The sequence below is a fragment of the Lissotriton helveticus genome, chromosome 12 (assembly GCF_964261635.1).
Source record: "Lissotriton helveticus chromosome 12, aLisHel1.1, whole genome shotgun sequence".
Lineage (NCBI taxonomy): Eukaryota > Metazoa > Chordata > Amphibia > Caudata > Salamandridae > Lissotriton > Lissotriton helveticus.
Window position 1 is genome coordinate 811370188 of NC_136073.1, and position 12364 is coordinate 811382551.

Sequence of the window (12364 nt, forward strand, 5' to 3'; positions counted from 1 at the left end):
CGTTTGCACAGTATATGCTCCAGTATTTGTATATGGGATAACCCGTCTGCACAGCATATGTTACAGCATTTGTATATGGGACGCCTGTCTGCACATTATGTGGGACAGTATTTTTGTATGGGACAGCCCGTCTGCGCAGCATATGTTACAGCATTTGTAGGACAGCTGCATGCACAGTATGTGTGACAGTATTATGTATGGGACAGCCCGTCTGCACAGCATATGCTACAGTATTTGTAGGACAGCTGCATGCACAGTATGTGTGACAGTATTATGTATGGGACAGCCCGTCTGCACAGCATATGTTACAGCATTTGTATATGGGATGCCTGTCTGTACAGTATGTGTGACAGTATTTATGTATGGGAGAGACTGTCGGCACAGCATATGTTACAGCATTTGTATATGGGGCAGCCTGACTGCACAGTATGTGGGACAGTATGTATGTATGGGACAGCCCGTCGGCACAGCATATGTTACAGCATTTGTATATGGGGCAGCCTGACTGCACAGTATGTGGGACAGTATTTATGTATGGGACAGCCCGTCGGCGCAGCATATGTTACAGTATTTGTAGGAGAGCTGCATGCACAGTATGTGTGACAGTATTTATGAATAGAACAGCCCATGTGCAAAGTATGTGTGACAGTATTTATATATATATTTTACAGACCGTCTACACAGAATATGTTACAATAATTGTATATGGGACAGCACGTGTGCACAGAATGTGTGACAATATGTATGTGTGGGACAGCCTATGTGCACAGCATTTGTGACAGTATTTATATATATTTGACAGCCCGACTGCTCAGCATATGTTACAGTATTTGTGTATGGGAGAGACCGTCTGCACAGTATGTGTGACCGTATTTATATATATTTGACAGCCCGACTGCTCAGCATTTGTGACAATATTTATATATATTTGACAGCCCGACTGTTCAGCATATGTTACAGTATTTGTGTATGGGAGAGACCGTCTGCACAGTATGTGTGACCGTATTTATATATATTTGACAGCCCGACTGCTCAGCATATGTTACAGTATTTGTATATGGGACGCCTGTCTGCACAGTATGTGTGTTCGGCTTTTTGTATGTTGGACATCCCTGCTGTGATGCAGCTGTTCTGCACAGTATGAGTGACCCTCTTTCTACGACAGCGCCTTTGTTTGTGGATCAGCGGCTCTGTGTGTGAACTTTCTCACTGGGAGCAGATTCTGTGGCCTACAGGATACCCACAGGTCTCTACAGTGGGTGGATTTACCCACTGAGCGTTTCAACATGCATTACTGTCAGTGACCTGCAGATTACAAATGTAACTTGCAGGTCGGTATATTAACTTAGTGAACTTTCTCACAAGGGTTGAACTTAGCAGTGCCCTGTAGATTACACATAGCCATTAACACACAGAGCCTGTTCGGTTTGCCGCTGTTTACTATTATTCTTCTCATAATCACCATTATTTTTCTTTCTTTTCATCCTTTTTCTTGTTTTATATGTTTGTTATTTTTTTCCTTTCATTTTTTGATTTACTTTATTATTTTCCGCTACTTTTGTCTAAGTCTCCCCCTTTAGTCTGTATTTTGAATCCCCCTTCATACTCAATTTTTGTGTGTGCTGACTTTTTTTGCTTCCATGTTTTTCCTCTTTCTCGCCTTTTCTACCCCCTTTTCTAACTTAGTCCTTTTCTTTCATATGCATTTCATTTCCATTTCATTTTTTTCTTCTCCTTTTTAGGTCTCGAGTGAGGCTCCAGGATGGTATTGCGGAGTCCATTTGGCGAAGAACCCAATCTGTAACAGACAGAAGCCCCTTGCAGTAGCGCCTTCACTCATGGTAATTTAAATCTTCCTCTTCCTCTCTGTCAAATGTCCCCTTCCTTATCCTCAACTTTTTTGTCCTTTCCTCTTTCTCTACTTCTTATCTCCCCCTAAGAGTTGAACGGAATGGACATTGTGTATGATTGTTTGTTACAACTGGTCCATCTAAGCGATGTCCTACATATCAACTTGATGTTGCACTGAGCTGCGCATTGATGCCTTCATGGTAGAGTAGCGCTCTATAAAAATGCTAAAATTAATAAATACAATAGAAGAATCAGCAGTCCTCACACAAAGTTCAGTCTTAAGTTAAAGATTTAGGTCAACAATAGTTGGGTCTTCACCGCCTATGACAAGGTTCCGAAGATGCCACCTGCGCCTTCCAAGCAGACCTTGTGTTTATCTAAATAAGAGGTCTTTTGGGGTCACAAGGACCACACTCTGAGGTTAAATACAGGATTCAAGGCATGCCTTCAAGAATCTCACACCTGGTAGATTACCAACTTACAAAGCACCATCGGACTGCCAAGAACTGCTCAGGTGTTTTTTTGATTGCCCAGGAACAATTTTACAACCAATAGATACTTCCTTGCAGAAACGAATACAAAAAATATGAAACTCAAGAACTAAGTTCCTGAGGAGTTAGTTAATAGCTCCCACTGGTATTAAACCACCACATAATTTTACATTTTAAAGTGTTGTGAATGTGTCTAGTATTGATTTTTTTTTTACAAATGTATTTACATTTGTTGAAAAATTGCAGAACTCAATCGACATTGAACCAGACGGCGTAGACAAAGACACACACACAAACACAAACTTCTTGAACGCAATTCATTGGTTCTAGCAGCAATACTGCTTCATATATCAAACTAATCGTCCATGTGTTTAAAATGTTCTGTTGCTGTTTGTTAAGTGTTCATATGGCAGACAACAGTAGTTTTTTAGTCAATTTGTTTGACCTCCTTTCAACATTTATACAAGACCTTCATTGAGACAGATGTATTCAATATACATTTAAACAGCTTGGTAATGGTTGCATGTCATTTTTTGGATCTCCATAAATTTTGTTTTTCTTTATATTCGGTAACCATAAAATCGACCTGGTAGTACCTATACTAGCGTTTCTCAAACTGGGGTTCAGGTTGTGAACCGATTTTTAATGGGTAGGGAAAGTCCAAGTAATAAATAAAGCTGCCTTTAAATTCTGTGTTTATCTTGTCACATTTTCTGTACTTCAAAGAACAGAGGTCAAATGTCAGACTAAGTCTTCTGATAATTTGTGTCAGGATTGGTGTTTACTTTTCTCTGACTGCAAATTGAGAGGAGATTTTAAAGTGAATAATGTGGCAATCTTGCTAGAGTATGAAAGGAAAGGATGTAGGTTTTTTTTGCCACACACAACAAAATGTAAACTCCTGTAAATAACTATATGCATTAATTTGTCATTCTGAAGAGCGCTGGAAACAGAGATTTTAATAGGATCAAAACAAATCAAGACACTTTACATGGTAATGCACAACTGATAAATATTCACAGAAACCCGACTTTGTTTGTGTTTTATATAGTTTTATCAGTAAAACCTTATCTGTTCACAGCTAGTGGCCATTTCAATGGATAACATGCTTTCTATAAATGACAATGCGCTACCATACAATGTTTTAGTTACATTAAAAAAATCGTCTCTCCTTTTGGTGTTTAAAGGTAGGTGGGTCATGAAAGTTTGTTGTTCTAAAAAGTGGGCCATGATTGTCAAAAGTATGGAAATCACTGACCAATACCATTTTTGCGATTTTTGTTGTTGTTTAATTTTTAATATCTCTTACAGTAATCTTTAAAGTTTTAGATCTATTAAGTAATTCATATTTAAATGTTTCAGTCTACACTCTACACGTTGGTATGTATTTTGTATATTGTTTACAATATTTTTGCCTATCTCAGTATTTGGCACTGCTCTGTATGTGAGACAGTGTATATGTAACAGAACCCATCCCCATATAGTGCAGTTCTTTTTAAGGAACAGACCCTCCATACGTGGGAAAGGGTGTATTTGTTGGGCAGTGCAGTATGTGGAAAAGCCTTTCCATGTGGATCAGACCTGGAGATATATGCCAGGCCATGACTGCCTAATCTTAATTCTCCTCAAGCCATTTTCTTTCACCCCCTTTAACTCATGTTTCTTTATCTCGCTTCTGCTGGTTCTTTTTCATTCCTACGTTCTCACTTTGCCGTTCTACCCCCCCCCCCCCCACGATCTTTCTGCCTCTTTTAAAAAAAATCTCTTGCTCTGTACCAAAATCTCATTATGAAAAATAAGTTATGACCTCCAAAAATGAGTGCTGGTGCCCACCACCCCCCAACCACCAGTATAAATAAAGGGGCAGATTTACAATAACTGGTTGATTCCTTGCATATCAGCAGGGATGCGCCAGTAATTGTGCGACGCAGCTCCGCCACCCTGGATGCGCCGCTTTGTAAATGCGGCGCACCATGGAGCAAAAATGGCACAGATGCGTCACGCATCTGTGCCGTGAAAGCGGCGCATTGCTGGAGTTGCGTTGCAAGCGCGACGCAGCTCCAGCAATGCTCTGGGGGGCTCTATCTCCACAATGCTGCGTCAACCCTTACGCCTGCTTCAAGCAGGTGCAGAGTTTTGACGCAGCATGGGCCCAAAAGTGACTGAGTGAAATCTTGTAGATTTCACTCAGCCACTTTTAGGAGGCGTTCCTGCGCCAGAACGCCTCCCCCTGCGCAGGAACGCCTCCTTCTGACGCAGGGCTTTACAACGTGTCGCATCACCCAGATGCGTCACATTGCAAATACCCCGCACCATGGCGCATCTTTTGCGCCGCCGCTGCATCACAAAAGTGACGCAACGGCGGCGTAAAAGAGGCGCAAGGGGCTTGTAAATCTGCCCCTAAGTTCTTGTCACTTGCAGACCCAGAGTTATGATATGTAAAACGATATTACATGAGCTATGTACATAACACTCAGAATATGAATTCCTGAGAGACTCGTCACTCTGAAAAGACATTCAGTCTAAGAAATGTTCGTCAGACTCATTACAAGTGGTCTGTAAAAAATAAATCTTTTACTGGAGGACCTGGTAATTTTGGAGGTGTGAAATAACAGGATCATGAGTGTTTAATTTTTTTTTTAAGTATTATGGAAACTGAACTCCCATAGCTGATTACCAATGATTTCCCAGCCTCTTTCACTCTAATTTGCCTTATACATGTAGATTTTCTACTTTGGTGCGGGGCAAGGACTCAAAAGTGAATTCTATACTTTTGCCTGTGTCGCCACCTTGCGGTCAAGCGTGATATAGCGCCTACATTTTAGGTTGTGAATGGGCCATGCTTTCCTTATTTCTGCTATCTTCCTTTGTGAAGCTTTCTTCTGATTTAATCACGAAGGGGCATATTATCAAGGGCTGGCGATATAATTAGCGCAGCTTTAGCGCCTGTTTTCGGGCAAAAAGCGGCTATAATTATATCGCAATATCATCAAGGACACGCTAGCGCGTGTTTTCCTTACTTAGCGCCCGTTTCCAGCACACCTACCATCGCATCGCTAATGAGATGCAAAGTAGGCGTGGCTCTCGAAACAACAAGGGTAAATATTGCAAAGGCAGCTTCGCGATATTACCAACGAGTTGCAGCGATAATTTTAATCGCTCTAACTCTGCCTTAACGCAGGAATTTAATGTCTGTTAAATTCCTGACTAAGGCATACCTAACATGGGGGTGGATTGTGCGGCTAAGGCCACAGGGCCTTATTATCAAGCCTATCGCCGTTTTCCAAGGAACATCGCTGGAAAACCAGCAATGTTCCATGGAAAACCCCGATATCGCTGGATTTCTTATCGCCTTTGAGATAAGCGTTGATAATACAGCGATATCTCGGCGATTAAATCCAGCGATAGCCGGCGATAAAAATAACAGCGATAAGCGCTCTGCAATATTTATCGCAACTCGTTGGTAATATGCCCCTTCATTCGCTCGTTTTTTCGTTATGGATAATAAGCTATTTAAAATATCTAAAGCTCCCCCTCATTTTGGTTTAATGTAACTGTCACATTGTACTTTAGTTTTCTTGTTAGTAGAATCAGTGGCGGCTCCTCCACTAAGGCGGAGGAGCATCGCCCCACTGCTTACGAAGCAGTGGAAACGAAAAAATAAAATGATAATAACTGAAGCTATTATCCTTTTATTAGGTCTCGCCTGTCGATGCGCATGCGCATCGAGCTTGCGAGCCTATTGCGGCTTAAACAATTTTTAACTAAGAAGCAAGGAATCGTGGCGATTCCTTGCAGTGCCCGTGACTTTTAAGCTCAATGCGCATGTGCATTGAGCTTAAAAGCGCGTGCACAGCCGCAATCGCCGTCAGCCGCATTCCTCCGACACCTTTTGAAGTGAAGCTTAGCTTCACTTCAAAGGCCCGGCTTCTTAACACCCACATGCCGCTCTCCCCGCTCCGCCCCCTCCCCTGCCCGCCTTGTGCATTTCTCCTACACCCCCTCCCCACAGCAATGCCCTCCTTCTGTTGTACAATCCACATGCCTGCCCAGCGCTCCCTTCTCACTCTCGATGCCACAAACAGTCCTTTGTCTCCAGTTAAAGAGTTGACCTCGCATTGCTGTTGTCCCAGGCTTTCTTTAATCCATTACTTTATTTTGAACTCTGAGTGCTTGCTACACTCCTTTACTTCCTTTCTTTTAAAGAATATTTTCAGGATTTCCGCTCTCCCCGCTCCGCCCCCTCCCCTGAGTCATCCTGCCTGCCCAGCGCTCCCTTCTCACTCTCGATGCCACAAACAGTCCTTTGTCTCCAGTTAAAGAGTTGACCTCGCATTGCTGTTGTCCCAGGCTTTCTTTAATCCATTACTTTATTTTGAACTCTGAGTGCTTGCTACACTCCTTTACTTCCTCTCTTTTAAAGAATATTTTCAGGATTTATATTCTATTAATTTCTATTCTTTTACTTCATGATTTATATTCTTTACATGCACTCATTCATAAGCATTACCTACAGCAACATTTGATCTTGGAGTATTTTACTCCTATTTATTTTTATAGCTTTGCATTAATGCAGGTTCAAAGGCTTTAAAAATGCCTAATGTTTAACACTGTTCATGCTTAAAACGAATTCCACCATGTATAGTAGTAAGCATTATGCACTTTAAATCTGTTTAGCACTGTTAATAACGATTTTAAACTGGAACTGTATACTTGTGTACATACTTAAAATTGCAAGGAACGGTATAGTTACATAAATGACATGCAAGTAAATTAAACCAATGCCCATTTGAATGTGTAAAAAGTCCCACACTCCAATAATCGAGTAAACTAGTTATCTAGTGATAACTGCAGCAATCAGCACTCCATCCATCCACCCCCCCACTCCCCCACTCATCCATCCATCCACCCCACTCCATCCCCCCCACTCCATCCATCCATTCACCCCCCCACTCCATCCATCCATCCACCCCACTCCATCCCCCCACTCCATCCATCCACCCCCCACTCCATCCATCCATTCACCCCCCACTCCATCCATCATTCACCCCCACTCCATCCATCATTCACCCCCACTCCATCCTTCCATCCATCCACCCCCACTCATCCATCCATCCATTTACTCTCCACGTTTCTGCCTCTTTCACTCCCTCTTACAACTCTCTCCCCCTCTCCATTTACTTACACAAATCTCGCAGATACCCCAAGCAGCAGTGCCCGCACTACCAATCCTTCTGTTATGCCACATCTCTCAGCTTACAGATTCGCACTTTCTTTTCCTCTCAACGTTTCTGCCTCTTTCACTCTCTCTTCCAACTCTCTCCCCCCTCTCCATTTACTTACACAAATCTCGCAGATACCCCAAGCAGCAGTGCCCGCACTACCAATCCTTCTGTTATGCCACATCTCTCAGCTTACAGATTCGCACTTTCTTTTCCTCTCAACGTTTCTGCCTCTTTCACTCTCTCTTCCAACTCTCTCCCCCCTCTCCATTTACTTACACAAATCTCGCAGATACCCCAAGCAGCAGTGCCCGCACTACCAATCCTTCTGTTATGCCACATCTCTCAGCTTACAGATTCGCACTTTCTTTTCCTCTCAACGTTTCTGCCTCTTTCACTCTCTCTTCCAACTCTCTCCCCCCTCTCCATTTACTTACACAAATCTCGCAGATACCCCAAGCAGCAGTGCCCGCACTACCAATCCTTCTGTTATGCCACATCTCTCAGCTTACAGATTCGCACTTTCTTTTCCTCTCCACGTTTCTGCCTCTTTCACTCTCTCTTCCAACTCTCTCCCCCCTCTCCATTTACTTACACAAATCTCGCAGATACCCCAAGCAGCAGTGCCCGCACTACCAATCCTTCTGTTATGCCACATCTCTCAGCTTACATATTCCTTCGCTCTTTCTTTTACTCTCCACGTTTCTGCCTCTTTCACTCTCTCTTCCAACTCTCTCCCCCCTCTCCATTTACTTACACAAATCTCGCAGATACCCCAAGCAGCAGTGCCCGCACTACCAATCCTTCTGTTATGCCACATCTCTCAGCTTACATATTCCTTCACTCTTTCTTTTACTCTCCACGTTTCTGCCTCTTTCACTCTCTCTTCCAACTCTCTCCCCCTCTCCATTTACTTACACAAATCTCGCAGATACCCCAAGCAGCAGTGCCCGCACTACCAATCCTTCTGTTATGCCACATCTCTCAGCTTACAGATTCGCACTTTCTTTTCCTCTCAACGTTTCTGCCTCTTTCACTCTCTCTTCCAACTCTCTCCCCCCTCTCCATTTACTTACACAAATCTCGCAGATACCCCAAGCAGCAGTGCCCGCACTACCAATCTTTCTGTTATGCCACATCTCTCAGCTTACAGATTCCTTCGCTCTTTCTTTTACTCTCCACGTTTCTGCCTCTTTCACTCTCTCTTCCAACTCTCTCCCCCCTCTCCATTTACCTACACAAATCTCGCAGATACCCCAAGCAGCAGTGCCCGCACTACCAATCCTTCACACACGCAACGCCACTCACACACGCAACGCCACTCACACACGCAACGCCACTCACACACGCTACGCCACTCACACACGCAACGCCACTCACACACGCAACGCCACTCACACACGCAACGCCACTCACACACGCAACGCCACTCACACACGCAACGCCACTCACACACGCCACTCATCCACGCAACGCCACTCATCCACGCAACGCCACTCTTCCATTTGCAAAAAGAAAAATGTCTAACTATTCTATTGCGAGACCTATTGCATTTTCAATGCTTGTTTATCATATTGTCAGGCTAGCGCATGGCTGTGCTTGGCTTCTCTGACAACGGGGAGGAGGAGTGGATGTGCACTCTGTAAAAGCGTGCATGAATGTTTGACCAGCCCTCTCAGGCTTAAATATGGCACTAAAATCGCATCTGTGAGTAGGTAAAGAACATGATGAGGTTGTATCCCGTGGGCACAGTGCCATTTCCAGAGATGGGGGCATGGTTTAGGATTGTGGGAGGTGACATCAGAAAATCTTGCAAGTAATTTCTCATTTCAACAGGAAAACTCAGAATAGGAGGTATTTGCTAGACGCAGTACATAGCGCGCCATGCACTATCAGTATTTACTGGGTCTTGTATATACACAGTGCTTTAAATGGGCCGGTAATGTTCAGTTCGGAGTACAGGCACCTATTTATTTTGAGAGGGAGAGTACTGGCACTTCTCAAAAGAAATCTAATACTTTTACTTGGAGAGTACCAGCACTTCTCAAAAGAAATGCTATACTTTTAATTGGAAAGCACCGGCACTTCTCAGAAACAAGCAGGTTTTCTGTTACAGAGTAACTGCACTTCTATTTTTCCATTTCAAGCACTGTATTTATACAATGAAGTTTGAGATTTCAGCGCCTAGCCGTGTCATTCTTCCTGAAGCAGCAATCGGGGACAGACAAAGGACAGGCCTTGCCATGACCCTTCCTCAACTTGAAAAGCTGAAACTGCACTCACACCCCTCATCCCAACGTTTACCAAATGGCAGTGCTCAGGAAGGCTAATCTGCGTCTTAATTTATTGAGTTTTGCTTCAGAGGTACAACATAAGCGATCCCCCAAGTCTTTCCACCTTTTGTCCACCAACAGTGTGGGATAGCATACATAATGAATAGCCAAAAATGTTTCAAAAAGTTTTACAATCTAAAATTAACCATTGCATGGAAACTCCAACGTTCAAGCAAAATTTTAAGTAACAGCAAATGGAATGAAGTAGTATAAAGTAAAATAAACTAGCCCTGTTGGAGAGAAGTAGTGTGGTGTATTCGGTGTGTTGTTGAGTGGGATCTAGATGTATGGGTGTCCGCAGGTGAGGCATCGATTGCCTGCTCTTCGACTACCATGACCAGAGGTGGAGGATCATGCTAATCGTGGTTGAGGCTCTACCTGCCCCATGAGGGCAGCTCCCTTGCATGCTGTACCATGTTGATCTGTTGTCACCATTGCAGCTCACTATCTGCCCAAGATTGTCCCTCCGTGCATGCTTGTTCATGGTGATCCGTCGCGGCACACTATCTGCCCTGTGATTGGCCCTCCATGCATGCTTGTTCAGGGTGATGGCTCGCCACCATTGTGGGACACTACCTGCCCCATGATTGACCCTCCCGTGCATGCTTGTTCATGGTGATCCATCGTGGCACACTACCTGCCGCGTGATTGACCCTCCCATGCATGCTTGTTCATGGTGATCCATCGCGGCACACTATCTGCCCTGTGATTGGCCCTCCATGCATGCTTGTTCACGGTGATCCATCGTGGTACACTACCTGCCGCGTGATTGACCCTCCCATGCATGCTTGTTCATGGTGATCCATCGTGGCACACTACCTGCCCCATGATTGACCCTCCCATGCATGCTTGTTCATGGAGATCCATCGTGGCACACTACCTGCCCCATGATTGACCCTCCCGTGCATGCTTGTTCCTGGTGATCCATCGTGGCACACTACCTGCCGCGTGATTGACCCTCCCATGCATGCTTGTTCATGGTGATCCATCGCGGCACACTATCTGCCCTGTGATTGGCCCTCCGTGCATGCTTGTTCAGGGTGATGGCTCGCCACCATTGTGGGACACTACCTGCCCCATGATTGACCCTCCCGTGCATGCTTGTTCATGGTGATCCGTCGCGGCACACTACCTGCCCTTGGATTGGCCCTCCCATGCATGCTTGTTCATGGTGATCCGTCGCTGCACACTACCTGCCCTGTGATTGGCCCTTCCGTGCATGCTTGTTCATGGTGATCCGTCGCTGCACACTACCTGCCCTGTGATTGGCCCTCCCATGCATGCTTGTTCATGGTGATCCGTCACGGCACACTACCTGCCCTGTGATTGGCCCTCCCATGCATGCTTGTTCATGGTGATCCGTTGCTGCACACTACCTGCCCTGTGATTGGCCCTCCCATGCATGCTTGTTCATGGTGATCCGTCGCTGCACACTACCTGCCCTGTGATTGGCCCTCCGTGCATGCTCGTTCATGGTGACATGCTCACTATCCACAAGTCAGGGTATTTCTAAAAGCATTTGGCTCCCAGCTTCAGACCAATTTACATACCTCAGTTCCCTGTAATCTGCATCTATTTTCTAAACAAAAGGCCTCTTAGAATTTCTAGAGGTAGGCAGTTCTTTTCTGCCTCACTTCAGTGGCTGGACCTCCTCCCTCCAGCTACAGGAATACAATCAATGCACTTCCACTGTCTGTGATAATATCCTCAGCCCCCATGCTAAACCAAAACTTCCAAATGAATCCCACTTTGATTTGGTAATTAATACTGTGAGACAACTTTAAGGGTAAACATCAGAAGGCATCTGCTGCAACAATTACAGAATCTCCATTTCGATATTTGCATTATATGTTTGCATTATTTACTGTGTATTCACTCTTATTGCTTTGATAATTAGGTTATTGCATCATTCAAGTGCGGCCTGCGATATTTTCTAATACATGAATCCAGCCATTACTTTACGCTTCTGGCAACAAACGTGATCAGCTGTTCTTGTTGATACAGTGGTCTAGTAGTAGCCTTGAAATGGATTGACTGTTCGTCTGATTCTAGTGCCTGCGAAAAAAGTGCTCAATGCAGCACTATCTTACATTCATATCATGATCTTCCTTTCTATGGGTTTTCTTTCTCAGGGTGCATGCATGCTATTCAAAAGCCTACACTAAGTTCCCAAAAATCTGCACTGAAATGTTGAACTTGACTTAAAATTTCCAATTGACATGTCCCCCTTTTTGTTTTAACAACGCTCTCCTTTCTTGCCATCCTCTGCGTGTACAGCCTTCTCACGTCTTGAGCATGTTTGCCCTAATCTCTATTATTGCATTTCTGCCTATTGCCCAAACCTCTTTTAAAAGATCACCACATGTCCTTCATTGAAAGTCCCACCCTGCAAACTAGCAGTACCTAATCTCCAATAGCTCATCTAATAATCCCATCTGCATGAACTCACACATCCCTCACAGACCTC